Source organism: Dermacentor albipictus, chromosome 8 (assembly GCF_038994185.2).
Source record: "Dermacentor albipictus isolate Rhodes 1998 colony chromosome 8, USDA_Dalb.pri_finalv2, whole genome shotgun sequence".
Lineage (NCBI taxonomy): Eukaryota > Metazoa > Arthropoda > Arachnida > Ixodida > Ixodidae > Dermacentor > Dermacentor albipictus.
This window is the reverse complement of record NC_091828.1, coordinates 31,166,910-31,184,540: the sequence shown is the minus strand read 5'-3', so window position 1 is coordinate 31,184,540 and position 17,631 is coordinate 31,166,910.

Genomic DNA, 17,631 nt, shown 5'->3' with positions numbered 1-17,631 from the left:
TTTCACTGTACTTTAGTTTCACTACATCTTGAATGTGTTGTGATAGTTTTTCTTTTGCAATGAAAGATATGGTGGACAGTTGCCAACACTAATGTGATAGTATGAATGCTTGCTGTATTTATCACGATTGTTTCATTTCGCTGGAGCACTAATGGTCATTAGCAGCAGAAGCTAGCTGCCCTTAAGTGCAATGTTTTTATGTTGCATAGTATTGTTCGTGATCCATTGAATGCACTGCATGCGCATGTTGTGGACAACTGCCTGTTTGAAGAAATTGTCTGCATATTCAGTGGGTCTAATGTGAACATCTCTACTACTGACTTAGCTTCACTACATCTTGAATGTGTTGTGATAGTTTTTATTTTGCCGTGACAGATGTGGTGGGCAGTTGCCAGCACTAATGTGATAGTACGAATGCTTGCTGTATTTATCACATGGTTGTTTCATTTCGTCTGAGGCACTAGTGGCCGTTAGCAGCAGATGTCATGTGGCCTTATGTGCAATATTTTTATGTTGCATAGTTTTGTCCATAATCATCCATTGAATGCACTGCAGACCCTAGTTCTGGACAACTGCCTGTTTGAAGGAATGATCTGCATATTCAGTGTGTCTAATGTGAACATCTCTAGTACTGCCTCTGTATTTGTGAGTTAGATTTTGTATTGTGTGTCATTTTGTTTTCACTGTGCTTTAGTTTCACTACATCGTCAATGCGTTGATAGTTTTCCTTTTGCAGTGAGAGATATGGTGGGCAGTGGCCGGCACTAATATGATAGTACGAATGCTTGCTGTATTTACCACATGGTGGTTTCATTTTGTCTAGCGCAGTAATGGCCATTAGCAGCAGATGCCATTTGGCCTTAAGTGCAATACTTTTATGTTGCATAGTTATGTTCATACTAATCCATTGAATGCACTGCACACCCATGTTCTGGACAACTGCCTGTTTGAAGGAATGACCTGCATATTCAGTGGGTTTTATGTGAACGTCTCTAGTACTGACTGTATATTTATCAGTTAGATTTTATATTGTATGTTGCTTGTTTTCACTGTACTTTAGTGGGATTGCACATTGAATCTGTTGTGATGCATTTTATTTTGCTATGAGAGATCTAATGGGCAGTTACCAGCCCCCAGTCTGTGTGTTAGTACAAATATTTATTATGCTTGTCACAGCATTTTATAAGGCTATAGTTTTGTGATGATTAACTCATGCCTGACTTTTTTATGAGAAACATGTCAGAACTAATAAACAATCCCTCATGCTTGGGATCCATGAAATCATCTCTGTAATCTTTCAATTGTCTTCGAAATATTTCCACATCAGGCCCAAGAAACTCCAGAACGGGCTTGAAAAATTACTCTCGGAAAGAACCGAGAAAACCTGATGAACGAGGTAAAAAAATACTCCGAGATCAGCTCCAACAAACCACAGAATGGGCTTGAAAAATTACTCTCAGGTAGAGCTACGAAACCTTGATAACGAGGTAAGAAAATACCCCGACATCAGTACCAACAAACTCGAGAATAGGCCTAAAAATAACTCCCAGGAATAGCCTAGAAAACTGGATGAATGAGGTAAAAAAATACTCCCACATCAGACCCAAGAAACTCGCGAATGGGCTTGAAAAATAACTCTCAGGAATAGCCGCTAGAACTTCGTGATGGCAGTAAAAATATAGTCCCACTATCGTCCCTAAAAACCTTCCCACAGATTAAAAAAATACTCTCGTTTCTACATACAAAAACCTTGGTCAGCATGGTAGTAAATTTTTACCTCGACCGGTACGTAGTAAAAAAAAACCAGAAACGGGCATGCGATACAGGACGAGCGGTTTACTCCCGTTTCGCGTTATTTTTGTTTAGTGTGTGCATAAATGGCACTCAGTAAATGGTATTACACAGGATAACTGAATAAAATTATCAAAGGCAACTTCAGTGCCATTGCTGCAAGAAAGTGTAATAATGCTACGCAATGACTGCAACGCTCACATCCTTTTAAACCATCAGTGCTAAATAGAGCTTCAGAAAGTCTTGTATGTGCACTGCATCCACTTCTAGGAACTTTTTCCTAGTCTGGCATGTTCGAACCATGGTATCTTTGACACTTTCCATGCTTGGGTTCGGACTTGACAACTCTAGAGCGTCAACACGTATGGGCTCATTACAATATCGATTTTCCATGGTGCCCGATGCCACCTCCACCGCCGGTTTCCGGTGCTGCCGCTGCGCCTGGTAATCGATATCGTGAACCGCCGCGAGGGAAGCACAACGATGGCGTAATTTGCACAGCCAACACCTGCGTCATGGCCCTGTCGCCTTTTAGGCGGCAACCCACCCTGCTAGATGCTATGTTCGTATGTACAGGGCACATTAGAGACCACTGCAATCATGACGCCCATGCGTTCATGTCAGGTGGTATTTTTTAGTATTTCGCGGGCATCTGCAATAAGCGGAAACGCACTAATATTTACTAGATAGAAAGCTAGACACTGATTGAAGGTTTTCCAAAGCCCTCTACGATTTTCTAGTTGGAATTGCTTGCCTAACGTAGTTGCTTCAGAAGTTGGTTTACTAATCTTGACTAATTATGCAATTACGCAGCATACGAAAAATAGTGTGGCTTACTACATGCAATAGTCAGCAACATAGTTAGCTACTATGGGTAAAGTTCGCTGGGACACCCTGTATAAGTTTCTGACTTGGTTGGAGATGCTCTGACCAAATGAGAAGATTTGGTAAACACTTGCCTGTGTATGTACAAATAAGGAACTAAATTCTCCAAACTGGCTAAATTTAAAAATCACAGTAAGGTAGGAGTGTGTGCCTTAGTTCCAATAAGTACACGAAAAGCATTTATCGAAATGAGCATTTATATGTGCAAAGACATATGCAAGTTAATAGCACACTAAAGGATATATTTTCTTTTATTTAGTCCAACAGATAATGGCTGCTTGTAGACAAGCGCTCGCTAACGCATTGCATGAAAATATGTATGTATTGCCTCCCGGTGGAGTGGTGCGATTTGCTGATCACTGCCGTCAACCAGCTTCCGCACGGTTTCTTTCTCCTTCTGTGCATCACGTTTATTGCACACGGGTGGTATGCAGTTTCGAACTTTCTTAAATCCGTTTTTCTGAGACAGCAACCATGAAAACTGCAACAAATGATTGTAATTGCTCACGTATTTATCGGGAGCTGAACAGAGTACTTTAGACATCATTGTCAGAACCACTATAAGTTGTTCCAGACTTTGATACATCACAACAATGTGCCGTGGTTGCTCAGTTGCTATGGTGTTGGGCTGCTGAGCACGAGGCCCCGGGATCGAATTCCGGCCACGGCGGCCGCATTTCGATGGAGCAAGATGCGAAAACACCCGTGTACTTAGATTTAGGTATGCGTTAATGAACCCTACGTATTCTAAATTTCCAGAGTCCTCCACTACGGCGTGCCTCAGAATCAGAAAGTGGTTTAACCTCTAAAACCCCTAATTTAACTTTTTATACATCAGAACAGTTGGTACAGTGCGTGTTGAGGACATTTATGCCATCTTTCCCGAAATACCTATAAAATCACAAATGTCACAAAGACATGACACATTTACATTTGAATGTATCCAGCAAAAGTAGTAGACAACATATAAAAAAGATTTTACAGCACTGAATAAGACAATTGCAGGTCAAACAGGAACCACCTCAGGATAAAAGCAGCAATCGACACGTATAAATCATGCCTATCTAGTGTTTTTAGAATGGTTCCCGCGCACATATGGTAATTTCCGAAAATAAAACTAAATTGAATGGACGACATTCAACTAACCGCCGTGCGGAATGATGAATGCGTTCATAGCGAATTCGTTTGTCTTGTCTTTATTTCTGCAAACTCATTAGGCCTGAAATCACCCACACCGGCTAGCGCAGTTTTCCGTACCTCTGAGATCGGAAGGATGCCTGCATACTCTAGTTAAATTGTCCGTATTTAAAAGAAAACATTGAGGGATATTCTAAATAAAGGTTCTCTTTTCCCTAATGTCTGCTACTCCAGAGCTTAATCACTCCCATATTAAGGCTGCATTGATGTAAAATACACCGCACATTTAGGCACTTCTCTGGCACTATTCATTGCCAGGTTTCATGCAAATCTTGAGTTACAAGTAGCAAAATTTCGTACATAGCCACTGTGAAAGTTGTCCATAAGAACCACAGCTCCTCCTCTATGCTCTGTGTGGTTGCAGCAGTAAACAGTAAACTGGCACTCATCATGAAATAGTTTTAAGTCAAACGTATGCATGGAAAACCAGGCTTCAGTTAAGGCGATTATATTCGCACCGTATGTGTCTATCGCGAATGAGAGCGTGCTACTTTTATGAAGAACACATCGGGCATTACAAAAAAGTACCGATAATTTGAACGTTTACGATTGCGATGATATGTCACTTCTCCTTTGCCCTTCCTAAGGCGTAACACTTGACACAGGAGTGTCGTGGTGACTTTCCTCAAAGCCACGCGTATTCATTTCCGGAATAGACGTATAACCGGTATTGCTTCAATATCGCTGAACTGTATCCAGTGACGCACAAAACAGCCATCATGGCCAGCTTGGTGCCCTGCTCGGCAGATGTCCATGACAATGACGTCCATTTTTAAACACTTAGGAACGCTCGCATTCAACACAACGCACTCATGCGTTCCTCCTAGCACCTACAATCATCTTGTACTAACAGTGTGTAGCACAAAGGTAACCGTACTTGTAAAAAAAAAGACGCAACTGAATCATTTATTCGTTACCTAGTTATGTGTAGCCAAAAGGAGCAGGAAGGGTAAAAGCACAAAAATAATATATATACGTCGCGCGGCTAACCTAAGTGTTCTAAAAATAAAATGAGTGAGAAATAAAAAAAAACACTGCGTTGGCGCTCTTCTCCTGATACGCCGAGAAGGCATATCTGATCGACACGTTTGTTAGCTTTAGCGTCACTCGAGGGAGTATTGCTTAGTATCACTCCAGAGAATATCGTGATTTACCACTACTACCGCCATCTGCCACGTATGCGCTTACTCCCAGAAACGCGCTCGGTGTATCCCAGGTGTATCCACATGCTACAGACTACGGTTGTTAGATGGGTAGGTGCACGCCTAGCCCACTCTCGAGTCCAACAAATTACCTTAGAGGACGAAAAAATCGACCGCGCGGCGCTGCTAATAAAGCAAGCATAGTGCAGCCAAGATATACCTGCGTGAGCCAATATTTCTCGCTAGTGGCGCCGTAGCAAGGGCAATTATACCTTCCAAGCTTTCTCCTTCACTTATCGAAGCGTTCTTATTATATGGCAAAGAGTACAAAATTATTATTCCAATTTTTTAATTGTACTCTTTAGTACTAACTCTCTTGTTCTTTTGCGATTACAAACGCAAAATAACTTTCAGCATCATCGGCCTCCCACTCGACGTTTCACCTGGCTTTACCAATTTACCGGTATGTTCGCCTGCACAGCAGGCACCGATCAATAGCTACGTGCGCTTATGCTTGTTGCATATGTCGTGTTAAACCAGTTTATTGCGTTTCAATACGTCGCCTTATTTAACGTTATTTAACATAGGGTGAAGTGACGTGTTGCGATCGGATATGTAAACCCGAAATATAGGTTTTGGTCGTCAGCAATGAAAAATACGCTTGCATCGAAACGGGAACCGGATTCTGCTGCAACTGGGGACGTGATCCATTGAACAAAACTGCTAATTTGTTATGCAACATACACCTCGTTAACTTAGAAGGGGAGACAAGTGACCCTCTCGATGCTGCGTTACATATGGGCAGTGAGTATCTGCTCTTGCAAATATTGTACTTGCTCTTGACCACATAAACCTCAAGCAATGAGGCCCTCGTTAAACACACACTATCAGGAAAGAAATAGATAACGATATCGGAGCGCGCCTCAAATTTTCATCTCCTTGTAGCCGTGACCATAGGCGACTGAGTATCTTCATCATTATATATATTTTTTCGAGTCCACCGGCAAATTCTTTCGTCCAGAAAACTGATTATTATTCGGTAAATTGAAGTGAAAGTACTCAATTTATTGTTTAATATAGTTTCATGGATGATAATTCGCCCATGTTTCTTATTTGTTGGTTCCAAATGTTCTTGCTGTTCATTTTGGTTTACCTTAGGGCATTTATTTTTGCAGTAGTTAAGCGGCGCATCATGTTCACACAGCAAAAGAATTCATCAGTTATAATTACTTCATATCTTTCACGCCTTTGCTTGTGGAAGCAGCAGTGTGATATCTTCTAGTGTATAAATGAGCCCCAAAATGTTCTTATTTGTTATCCTAATAATACTTAAGCTGTTGACACACATTGTATTCAGGCCGACGTCACTTGTATGGAGAGTAGCAATATTTAATTAACATGCAGCTTTAGCATCCTAGAACAAATAGTGTTCCTTTGCATGCGTTCTACAGTCACAAACCACTACTATATACTTGTGCCGTTTTTTTGCATTGCTTATAGCGAAATCTTTTTTTTTTCAATTTGTGATTTCCTCAAAATTTCCGTTCCAGACACGCAGGTAAGACTATGCAGTAAAAAAGCAACCCACTACATGTATTGAAATGAAGCTACTCGCCGCTACAACAAAGGTATTTTGTGGGCTTTGGCTCCCACTACAAGGTACACTATACCGGTTTCAGAAAGGAATCAGCTTGACCTAGGCTGTATTGGCTCGCTAGACTTTAGGTACATGTCATATGTTTGTAGCGGATGATAAGAATGTGTGGTCATATTGAGAGTTCAGCATAATTGGTTCGAACATAAAAAAACACTACATGAATTTGGCTAATCTGTGATGTATCTCATGTGTTACTGTTCCGCCCCGAGAAAGCCTCTATGAAGCGCATGGTCCTCTCTACAGGAGCATTCGTCTACTGCAAGAGAAAGGGGCTGGACCCAAATTTTCAAAGCTTTTACACCACGAACAGAGAAGCAAATGCAAAAGTATTTGGATGAGATATCGAGTCTATAGAGGACTGCGTCAATACTGTAAAGAGGCTCAGCCATCATTCCACAATCACAAATATTGGCCGAGTCATCAATGTACCTCAATAAAGATGTACTGGAAGCTCGTTGACAAGCACAAAGAACACATCCATGTTTACACAGACGGTTCTATCTTCGCTAAATGTTCAGCTGGAGCAGTGGTAATTCCCGCAGAGTCTGTCACCATCAAATTCAAGACGTCTCATATTACACCATCGCCGGCAGCAGAACTCGCAGCTATCCGTGATGCTCCGGAGTTCATTTGTCACAAATCTTCCCTATCATGGTCCATCTTTTGTGACACAAAGCAGCTTCCAGTGTCTGCTGTCCCCTTTCAACCACGTACCTAACGTACAATTTATTTATTTTTTTATTTATTTATGATACCCTCAGGGTTAACAGACATTACTGAGGGAGTGGTTAAAATACAGAAAACAAGAATATTTTGACTACAAGAAGAAGCAGCACAATGTTTCTAATTATGCAATAATGGTTATGAAGAGGCAGAATACATGTTACAAAAATACTATATATACAAAGAAGCGGTCCAGTGTTTCTAATTATACAATATTAGCTATAAAGAGGCAGAATCCAACAAGCTGTTAGAGAGCATTGGTTAATGAAGTCACAAATTTTTCATGATCTCAAATTATTACTACCAATTTGCGAAGGCATTTCCAATCACTTGATGTGCGTGGTATGTACGACTGTAGGAATGATTCTGAGAACGGAATGCCAACTTTACGAGCATGATCTAGAAGGTGCGAAACGTAATGGGAAGTATTAGTAAATCGCGCAGGTGGGGATGACGATACAGTTTGCGAAAAAGGCTTAAGCGAAGCATCGCACGTCGAGAAGCAAGCGTACGCAGTTTAAGGTTAGCTTTCATTACCGTGATGCTCGCGATTTGATTGTAATTATAGAGTATAAAACGGACCGAATTATTTTGCACCATTTTAAGCGAATGTACCCAATTATTATAATGCGGATCCCAAACCGAAGAGGCATATTCTAACTTAGGGCGAATAAGTGTTTTATATAGCATTCCTTTCAGAGATGAAGGCAGTTTTGCAAAGTTATGACCAAGATATCCGAGCATGCGATTAGCTTTGCTGACAACATGAGAGATGTGATTATCCCATGTTAGATTGCTACTGATGTGAACTCCGAGGCACTTATATGAAGATACGCTCTCGAGTAGTGCATTATTTAGGTGATAAATGGGTAAACTACTAATCTTTCTAGACACTCGCATGAATTTGCATTTTTGATGTTTAGTTCCATGAGCCATGTGTTACACCACTCAAAGAGTGCGGTAATGTCAGTTTGAAGAAGAGCGGCGTCGTTTGGACCTGTTATTTCTCGGAAAATTACGCAATCATCGCCAAACAAGTGAACGGCCAATGAACGGCCAAGTCAAACAAATGATTTAGTCGCAGACATCCAGCTACTTCACCATCGCCTAATCGACAAAGGTCACATCATCATCTACGAGTGGATACCAGGTCGCTGCTGAATTTTGGCAGCAGTGCGAATGACGCTGCCCGATCAGCCCACGATGGCGCCCATAATATACCAATACCACTGTCAAGAACCGATGCAGCCACAAGTCTTCACTCCGGCGCACGCGAGCTTGTGCAGAATCTGTGGAACGCCAGTGAATTCACGAAGCACGTCTCCACATATTGGATCGACGTCGGCAACTCGGTCAACTCAACTCGCTCTAATAAGGAACATCCGTGCTTCACAACCGTTAACGACTTGACGTGTGAAACACTTTTTCATAAAAGACCCTCTATGAGACTTCCTTTCTCACAGCGTGCACGAGAACTTAGCACGGAAATGGATGTCCCAGTTCTCGAACATCACTTAATGCCTGCAGCTGAGCTAGTACTGCCCTGGGAGTGGCAGGTGATAGATTGTGTTGAAGTCACAAAGCAATGCTCCTGACCTCGAAATTGCTATGCATTTCCGCGAACTTCAATCGAAATACAGCTGTTCCAAATTCTACACAGATGCATCAAAATCACATACTAGTGTATCTTATGTTGATGTTGGTCCCTCTTTTTCTAAATCTGATGTCTTGAACCCCTTAACGAGTATCTTCACTGCAGAAACCTATGCTGTACGGTCTGCAGTAAAACATATAGATCAATTAAAACTTGACTCAGCAATAGTATTTACAGATTCGTTAAGCCTTCTAAAAGCACTGAACTGTTTACAAAAGTTTAGAAATCCGGTTTTTATTGAGCTTCACTCACTCTTATGCAGCATTTATTTATCATATAGACGTGTATAATATGTTGGGTACCTGGCCATAGAGGCATCGAAGGTAACGTACTAGCTGACAAAATGGCCACATCACTCACAGCACTAACCACTTTTTCTACGGCTGCTGTGGCTCTCACAGATCTGAAGCCTTTCTTAAGAAAGAAACTGCGACAACACTGGCAATGCATGTGGTACTCAGAGATAAATAACAAATTGCATGTGATAAAGCCACAGTTGGGTTCTTGGCCCTCCGCAACAAAAGCACGGCAAATTTATGTATCCAATTTATGTATCCCGTCGCATTGATCATCAGTACAAAGTGGGTATTTTGTCATGCAACACTAAAAGTTTTTCACAATCATTCCTGCCGCGAACCTCGCGTGACTGGAACCATCTTCCCGCCGAAGTTGTAGGCCTTATTAATTATGAACAGCTCCGTGAAGCTTTAGCTAATATTGTATATACAGGTGCCATTTAAACGCTCATGCAACCAACTGTCTTTGTCCTCTTTTTGTATTTACCACTCCCCCTCTGTAATGCCCTTGGCCCTGAGGGGTATAATAAATGAAATAAAATGAAATGAAATAGATGTCCTATTCTGTCGTCTCAGGATAGGACACACATTTGGGACCCATCATTTTCTCCTCACTGGAAATGAACCTCCAACCTGTGGCAGATGTGGTGAGAGGCTGACCGTACTTCATGTCCTCTTGGAGTGTCGGGAGGTCGAAGCTGAAAGAAATAAATATTTTCCTCTGGCATACCGGTATTACATCCCTCTACACCCAGCAATGTTTCTTGGACTGGAACAGCTATTTAATATGAAAGCAGTCCTTGGTTTCTTAAATGATGTTATATTGCATGTTACAAGTCCATTAAATTCGTAGCGCATCCTCGTTCCAGAAGATGCCCCTGCGATAACAGTTTTGCATAGCACATGCCTCCAGACCCTTGTGTTTCAAGGGCTCTAAGGAAGCAGCAGTGCTCTAGCAAATTTGAGAACCAGATATATTCTATAGACCGTTTAATTCTTTCCAAATGCATCTTAATCTTCATAGTACACGTCACATGACACGGCCATAATCTTATTATACAGATTTTACGTAATTTAGAGCAACTATGTTAGGGCCCCTTTACAGCCACGTCACACCAATTTCATACAGCTCATAACTACACTGCGAACCCATTACAAACGGCATGACGCTCTTTGGCCATACATGACCCTTGCGCCATTAAACACCAAACATTCATTCATTCATTCATTCATTTATTCATTCATTCGATCTTCCACCACGGATATCATGAGTGGAAGCTGCACTTCTGTGCCGCTTGTGGCTCCTCGTGGCATTCACGAACTCCTATTCGTTCCCCATTGTAATGGCCGACAGGCGTACTTGCGACCCCCTCGGCTGCGTAGACACGATCGAGCACCTCCTTTGTGACTATCCCCGTTACAATGTACCAGGAAAAGTGCTCGTGACCGCGCTCGAAAACCTGGACACTCGCCCCTCCACAGAACAAAACGTTCTAGGCACTGGTCGAGACGGGTTTCGGCACTCAATGACTTCAGGGCTTTGCTGAAGTTTTTAAGGACATGCGAATCGTGTGAACGTCTTTGAATGTCGTAATGCGTAGCATCGCGTTACGGTGAAAAAGTTTCAGTTTTTTTTTCTTTCCGTCTTCTGTCTCCTTTTATTCCCTTTACCCTATTCTCCAACACAGGGTAGCCCACCGGTACATACACTGGCTAACCTCTCTGTCTTTCGCCCCCGTTTTTCTCTCTCTCGCAGTCTCTGGAAATTCGTCGCGTTGAGATGCCCCTGCCACTTATGAAAAAGCAGCACGACGCTGGCCAAAGGAGTTCCGTCAGTTTGAACTTCCTTAATCAGTTTCTTGGGTGTCTCAAATACCATTTGTGCAAAGTATAAGTTGTTTTCTACGAATGCAAACATTGTTTGGGCTTTTTCGTCCATTCAACCCTACTGGACCACCAAAATTTTGGCTGAGATCGACGCCGGAAGTGAAGAGGACCACGAGGACCCCAAAATAAAGCCGGTGGGTCCAATATTCTGGATTTTATCGGCATTTGAGTTGGCCATGTGGCCGACCAGGCGGTAAGCCTAACAAAACCTAGAGCAATAGCGGGGCTCCGCGGCCTCCCCGGCCTCGGCTCGATGCAGAGAAGACCCGGAGCGATGTCCCGAGCAAGCAACCCCATCTAGGACCGACCCTCAGCGACAGGCCCGACAAGATTTTCGGCCGAATCGCAAGAAAACATGGAGGAAGAACTCTAAGACACCACCGAGGCGGCTCCCGAGCAGCAGCTAGTCCGCGGCGGACCCGCGGCGGCAGGCAGCCACCATGCCCTAGGGAGAAGCACCCCATCGACACAAAGCTCACAAGTAAGCAACAATGGTGGAACGGACACAGATTGGGAAATCACCATGTCAGAAAAGCAGAAAAGACGCCAACGCAGCGATAACAAGCAGCAAGTTCTGGCGGGAACGTCTGGGAATGGAAATTCCCCCGGCGCGGCGAAGGTCACATATGGTGCGCCAACTGCGCCGGAGAAGAAGAGAGATGGAGGAGGAGCGCCGAGGAGGAGACTGCCGCCGCTCCCCAGAGACGACCTTAAGATAGTCCTTCGGCCGAGGGGACTGGCTGTTAAAAGACTGCAGACGCACCAGGTGGCGTGAGCGGTGGTTGCGGCCACCGAGCAAAGATGTAAGGCGGAAGACCTCATCATCCGACTGCGCAACGGATCCAATATCATCATCATCAGCACCGACAACGAAGAGGCGGCCCAGACGATTAGGCGCATCACGCAGCTGAGCTTCGGGGGAAGAACTACACCGTCAACGCCCACGTGGCGGCGCCGGAAGGCACGTTGCGCGGGGTCATCCACGGCGTGGACCAGGGGACCTCGCCGGAAGAACTCAAGACCAGCCTCAGAGTCCGCACGCAAGGCGTAAAGATCCTTGCAGCCAGAATTCTTGGGAGATCCAGCACGGCCGTCATCACCTTCGACGGACCCATCCTCTCGAAGCACGTGCTGTACTATATACGGTGGGGAGATGTGGTGCTACCCGTATCGGCCAATGAGGCAAGTGTGCAACGCCTGCGGCCAACAGGGGCACCCAATTGACGTCTGCCCGAACCCGAAAACCAGGACCTGAATGCAGTGCGGCTGCCAAAACCCGGAGGAGGTGCACCAGTGCACGCCCAAGTGCCTGCTATGTGGCAGCGACCACGCGGTGGGTACGAGAGACTTCAAACAACGCCTCAAGTCAGCGAGCGAGCTGCGATGGGGCACCCAGCAGCAGCTATGGCGCAGCAGAAGCCGAAGCCGAGGAAGAAGACCACGATGGTTCCGGGACGAGAGCCAGGGCCCGGGCCGGAGCGGATCGCGGAGCCGCAGCCGCGGCAGGAGCCGAAGCCGAAGCCGAAGCCATAGCCGAGGGTCCGTCCGGGACGAGTCATACCCACCACTGGGCAACACCGACAAGAAGCAGCTGCAGAAACAGCAGCAAAAGAAAAGCGGCGAAGAGGTTAAGGTGACCTGGGGAGACGGCCCTCCCAAATCGCTTTTTGCACCGCACTCGAACAACACACAAGCAACACAAGACAGACAACTAATTGAAGAAATCAAAAGTCTCAGGCGTGAACTCGAGCAACGTCGCGAGGAATCGAGACAATGAAAGAAACAGCTAAACGACTTAATCATGGACAAACACGAAATGAGGGCAGGTTAGACACCTACTAGCACACCTTCTCCGCCAACCCAGACCATGGAGCGGGCGCAACAAAACAACGAAAAGGGGAACCCCATTGACGACATCAGAAGTCTCATAATGAATCTACAGAGCCAGATGCAAAGTCAAATGCAACAGATGCAAAGCGAAATACAGCAAACACAACAAAAGGTTGCCCTGCAAGAGCAGAGTTTCCGAAATTACGTAAAGAATCAGTATACGCAAAGAACCACCAACGACACCAGAGACAGACTATACAACGAACGTAGGTTCGGCGCAGAAACCCCCAACGCAACCAACAATAATCAGACATGGCAGAACGGAAACAACAACACTTAGAAATCTGGCAATGGAACTGCAGGGGGTGCAAGCGCATGCAGGGCCTCCTACAGCAATTCATATACACCAAGGGAACCCCACCAGATGTAATCATGTTGCAAGAAACAAACAGCACCCCAACGCTCAGGGGCTACACATGTCAAGACAGCGGCCGCACCGCGACCCTCATAAGCAAACAAATAGTAGCCATAGTACACAAATAGATAGAGTATACCCAAATAGAGCACGTAATCACGGAGATAAGTCCCAAAAAGAAAAGAAAAGCCAAGAGCACCTACATCGTAAATCTATATAGCCCACCCAGACAAACAAAGGGGAACATTTTTAGGCTCTTTGCGGAGGCGAAAAAGTTAGCGGGGCAGAATACTCTAATCATTGCGGGCGACTTCAACGCCAAGAGTCCGTGATGAGGCTATACTAACGAGGGCAAAAAGGGGCGCGGTATCTGCACGGCGGCAGAGAACGTAGGGTGCGAGCTGCTAACCGACGAGAACCGACTGACCAGACAGGGGAGTAGCGTCAGTCCAGACACGAGTCCCGATCTAACCTTCATCAGGGGCGCCAAACAAGCGGAGTGGGAAAACCTGCTCGAGAACCTTGGGAACGACCATCACATAATAAGGATCAGCACGGTGGCGGACAGCGTCCGGAGGAAGATTGGCATGGCTCGGCTGACGGACTGGGACGCCTTTAGAGCGCACTGCAAGCAGCTCGAAGGCAGCATCCTTTCGGCGGAAGAGTGGAGCCAACAACTCAGGCGAATCCAAGACCTATACACGAAGGAAGTATAGAGGACGGAACAGACGACAGAAGTGGACAAGCGGCTGCTCAGGCTATGGGAGGCGAGCCGCGGGCTCACGAAGAGGTGGAAGAGAGAGAAACTCAACAGAAAGCTAAAAAAGAAAATTGCGGACATCACCAAGAAAACGGAGGAGTACGCGACGCAGCTGGCCAGACAGGGGGGGGGGGGGGGACAACAATTTAGCAATTCGCTAAACGGCACCCTCAGTACGGCCAGAACGTGGCAGATCCTCAAGGCCCTCATGGACAAACAAATCCGAAGGCAGCAAGTCGATACAGAGGCTAGTCCACCAGTACGAAGGCACGGACGAACAACTCCTTGATGAAGTCCGGGTCAAATGCTACGGCAAAGACCAGGTCGAGAGCTACAAGGAAGAATACCGCGGCGAAGTAAACCCTACCATGTACCGACCCATCATGAAAGAAGAGGTAGGTCGTCGAGGCGATAATATCCGCCACCAAGAACACGGTGGCGGGGGCAGACAAAATCCGGAACTCGCTAATCAAAAATGTCGGCGACGAGGCCATCACCAACTGACGGCCTACCTCAACAAGCTCTGGCAAGAAGGAAGAGTTCCGGTGGAGTGGAAACACGCCGTCGTCGTAATGATTCAGAAGCCAGGGAAGAAACTCCAAATAGAAAATCTCAGGCCGATATCCCTAATGTCGTGCCTGGGCAAGCCGTACGAGAAAGTGATCACGAAGAGAATCCAGTCTCACTTGGAAAACGAGTGATGGTACCCGGACAGCATGTACGGTTTCAGAGCCAACCTCTCAACGTAAGACCTACTGCTCCAACTCAAGGAGGAAGTGCTCGAGACGATGCCGAAAACGGGCGAAAACGTCATCATGGCCCTCGACATAAAGGGGGCCTTCGACAACGCGAGCCACGCAGCCATCATGGAGAGCATCAACAACACCAACTGCGGGAAGAGAGTGCACGATTACGTCAGGGACTTCCTGAGCAACAGAACGGCGACGGTGGGACTGGACGAGCTGAGAAGCAACGTCTTCCCCACGCCGTTCAAGGGCACGCCCCAAGGATCCGTCATATCGCCCGTCCTCTTCAACGTGGCAATGATTGGCCTGGCAAGAAAACCTAAGGAGATCCGAGGCATCCAGCACGCGATATACGCCGACGACGTCACAATCTAGGTCACCCAAGGATCCCTCGGAGAGAAGCAAGAAAAACTGCTGGAAGCGGCGACCTGCGTGGAAAACTACACCAGAGAAAGGGGACTGCGATGCTCCACGGAGAAGTCGGAGCTCCTCGGGGTCGGCAAGCACCCAACGCAAGCGACACTGGAGGTGACCCTCGAGGGGCACAATATCCGGAGAAGAATTTGATTAGGATCCTGGGCATGTGGCTACAACGCAGCCAGAAGTGCAGCCACACCATTGGCCTGCTGAGCAAGGCGGGGGAACAGGTGCGCCGCATGATCAATAGGGTATCCCAAAAGAGATACTGAATGAAAGAAGAAGACACCCTCAAGCTAGTCAACAGCCTAATTGTCAGCTGAGTCACGTACTCCCTGCCGTACCACGTGACGACCAAGGCAAAAATACAGCATGCAGACACCATCCTCAGGAAGGCGTACAAGACGGCTCTGCGTCTACCAAGAAAAAGGTCGAACGAGAAGTTGCTCTAGCTGGGCATCAGCAACACCTTCTGCAAGCTCGCCGAGGCTCTGCTGGGTACGCAAACCGCGATACTCAGAGGCACCCCTACGGTACGAGCGCTCCTGAGGAGGTTGGGTCGGGATACGAGCGGACTGACAGACAGATACGCGGACGTACCGGACCACCTCTGGAAAACCATTAATGTGGGACCACTGCCAAAAGATATGGATCCCAACCTACACGAAAACAGGCGAAAAGCTAGGGCGGAATACGTTGAGAGAACGCTAGCCCAGCTAAGCAATACAGTATACACGGACGCCGCCGTATATCCACACGGAAGAGAACGCGTGGCCGCGACGGTAGTCGTTAACAAGGAAGGAAACCCGATCACGTATGCCACGGCAAAGGTCGCTGGCACAGTGGAGGCCGAGGAGATTGCCGTAGCGCTGGCGGCAGCGGAAGGTTATAGAACAGGCCGATCTCTCAACATACTGACAGACTCAAAAGAGCTGCGCAGGAACTACACGAGACGCAGAATCAGCAAAACTGCCCTCAGAATACTCAGCGGAGCCACCTCCGCCGAGAAGGAAATGCCCAGGCACAAGCTAATCTGGATCCCGGGTCACGTAGGCATAGTGGGGAACGAAAGGGCAGACAGCTTAGCTCGAGGCGAAGCGTTCCGAGCTGGGCGGTCGAATGCCCTGGAGACACACCTACAGGCTTGCGAGGGGGGATACGCAGAGACCCTGAACTTACATAGAGGAACTAGAATTAGATATCCGCCACCACACAAAGACCTCTCAAAGGAGGAAGCGACCAGCTGGCGCAGACTACAAACAAACTCCTTCCCCAACTTACACGTGCTCAATAAGATGTTTCCGGCACAATACAGGGCCACCTGCCCTTCGTGCAGTGCCAAACCTACACTCTACCACATCACCTGGGAGTGCGAACGCCACAAAGCATTCCACAAACACGAACACCCGAGTGCGGAGCAATGGGAGAGTCGGCTCACCAGCAGCGAGCGCACGGCCCAAAGGGCCCTAGTGGAGCACGCGAGCGATGTAGCGCGACTCAGTGGAGCCTTGGAATAGAAGCCCACCCTTGCTGAAGAGAAGTCTCAAGTCGCCAGCGCCAAAAAGAGGAAGACGATGGAGACCTCGTAACCACGAAACTCTTGACAGACTCAAAAGTTTTCACTCCTCACTCACTCTTCCTCATCAAGCATTGCAAGTTCAACTGATTCTTTTCTCATGAATAATGCCAGTCACTGTGTAGTAGCATAACGCATCTGTTGCAGTATTTTATATTGTGCAATGCTATGAGCAATTAGCCTCCAGAAATCGTTGATGCGGCTTAAGCATGTGTCTTGCATTAACCTCTAAAAGAACTTTCTATGTAGCATTTGGCTTTTCTTAACGTTTTTGGCGTTCAATGCTTGCAGGACAGAGTGGCTTTTCTCTTGGGTGCAAGCTTTCTCATTGCCATATTTATTTTCTAGTATCTTTGAAGATTACTGATTTTGCTCGATTGCCTGCGTTTTCACATAAGCTACACTGAAGAGATTAGTTGGAGAATCTGGTTTTGTTGTTCCGCTTGTTCATGGTCGCCGTGTAACGTTTCGTGGTTGTTGGGACCTGGTCAGTTGCATTGAGAAGCAGTCACTCGAGCTAAGCACCTACTCCTGAAGTACAGATAGAGATATAGATTCACAATATATACACACCGTAAATGGCGCTGCCCATTCGTTTTTTGTTGCTGTGGGCATTCGGGAATTGTGCATGTGGCCTTCCTTAGGCCCGATTAGG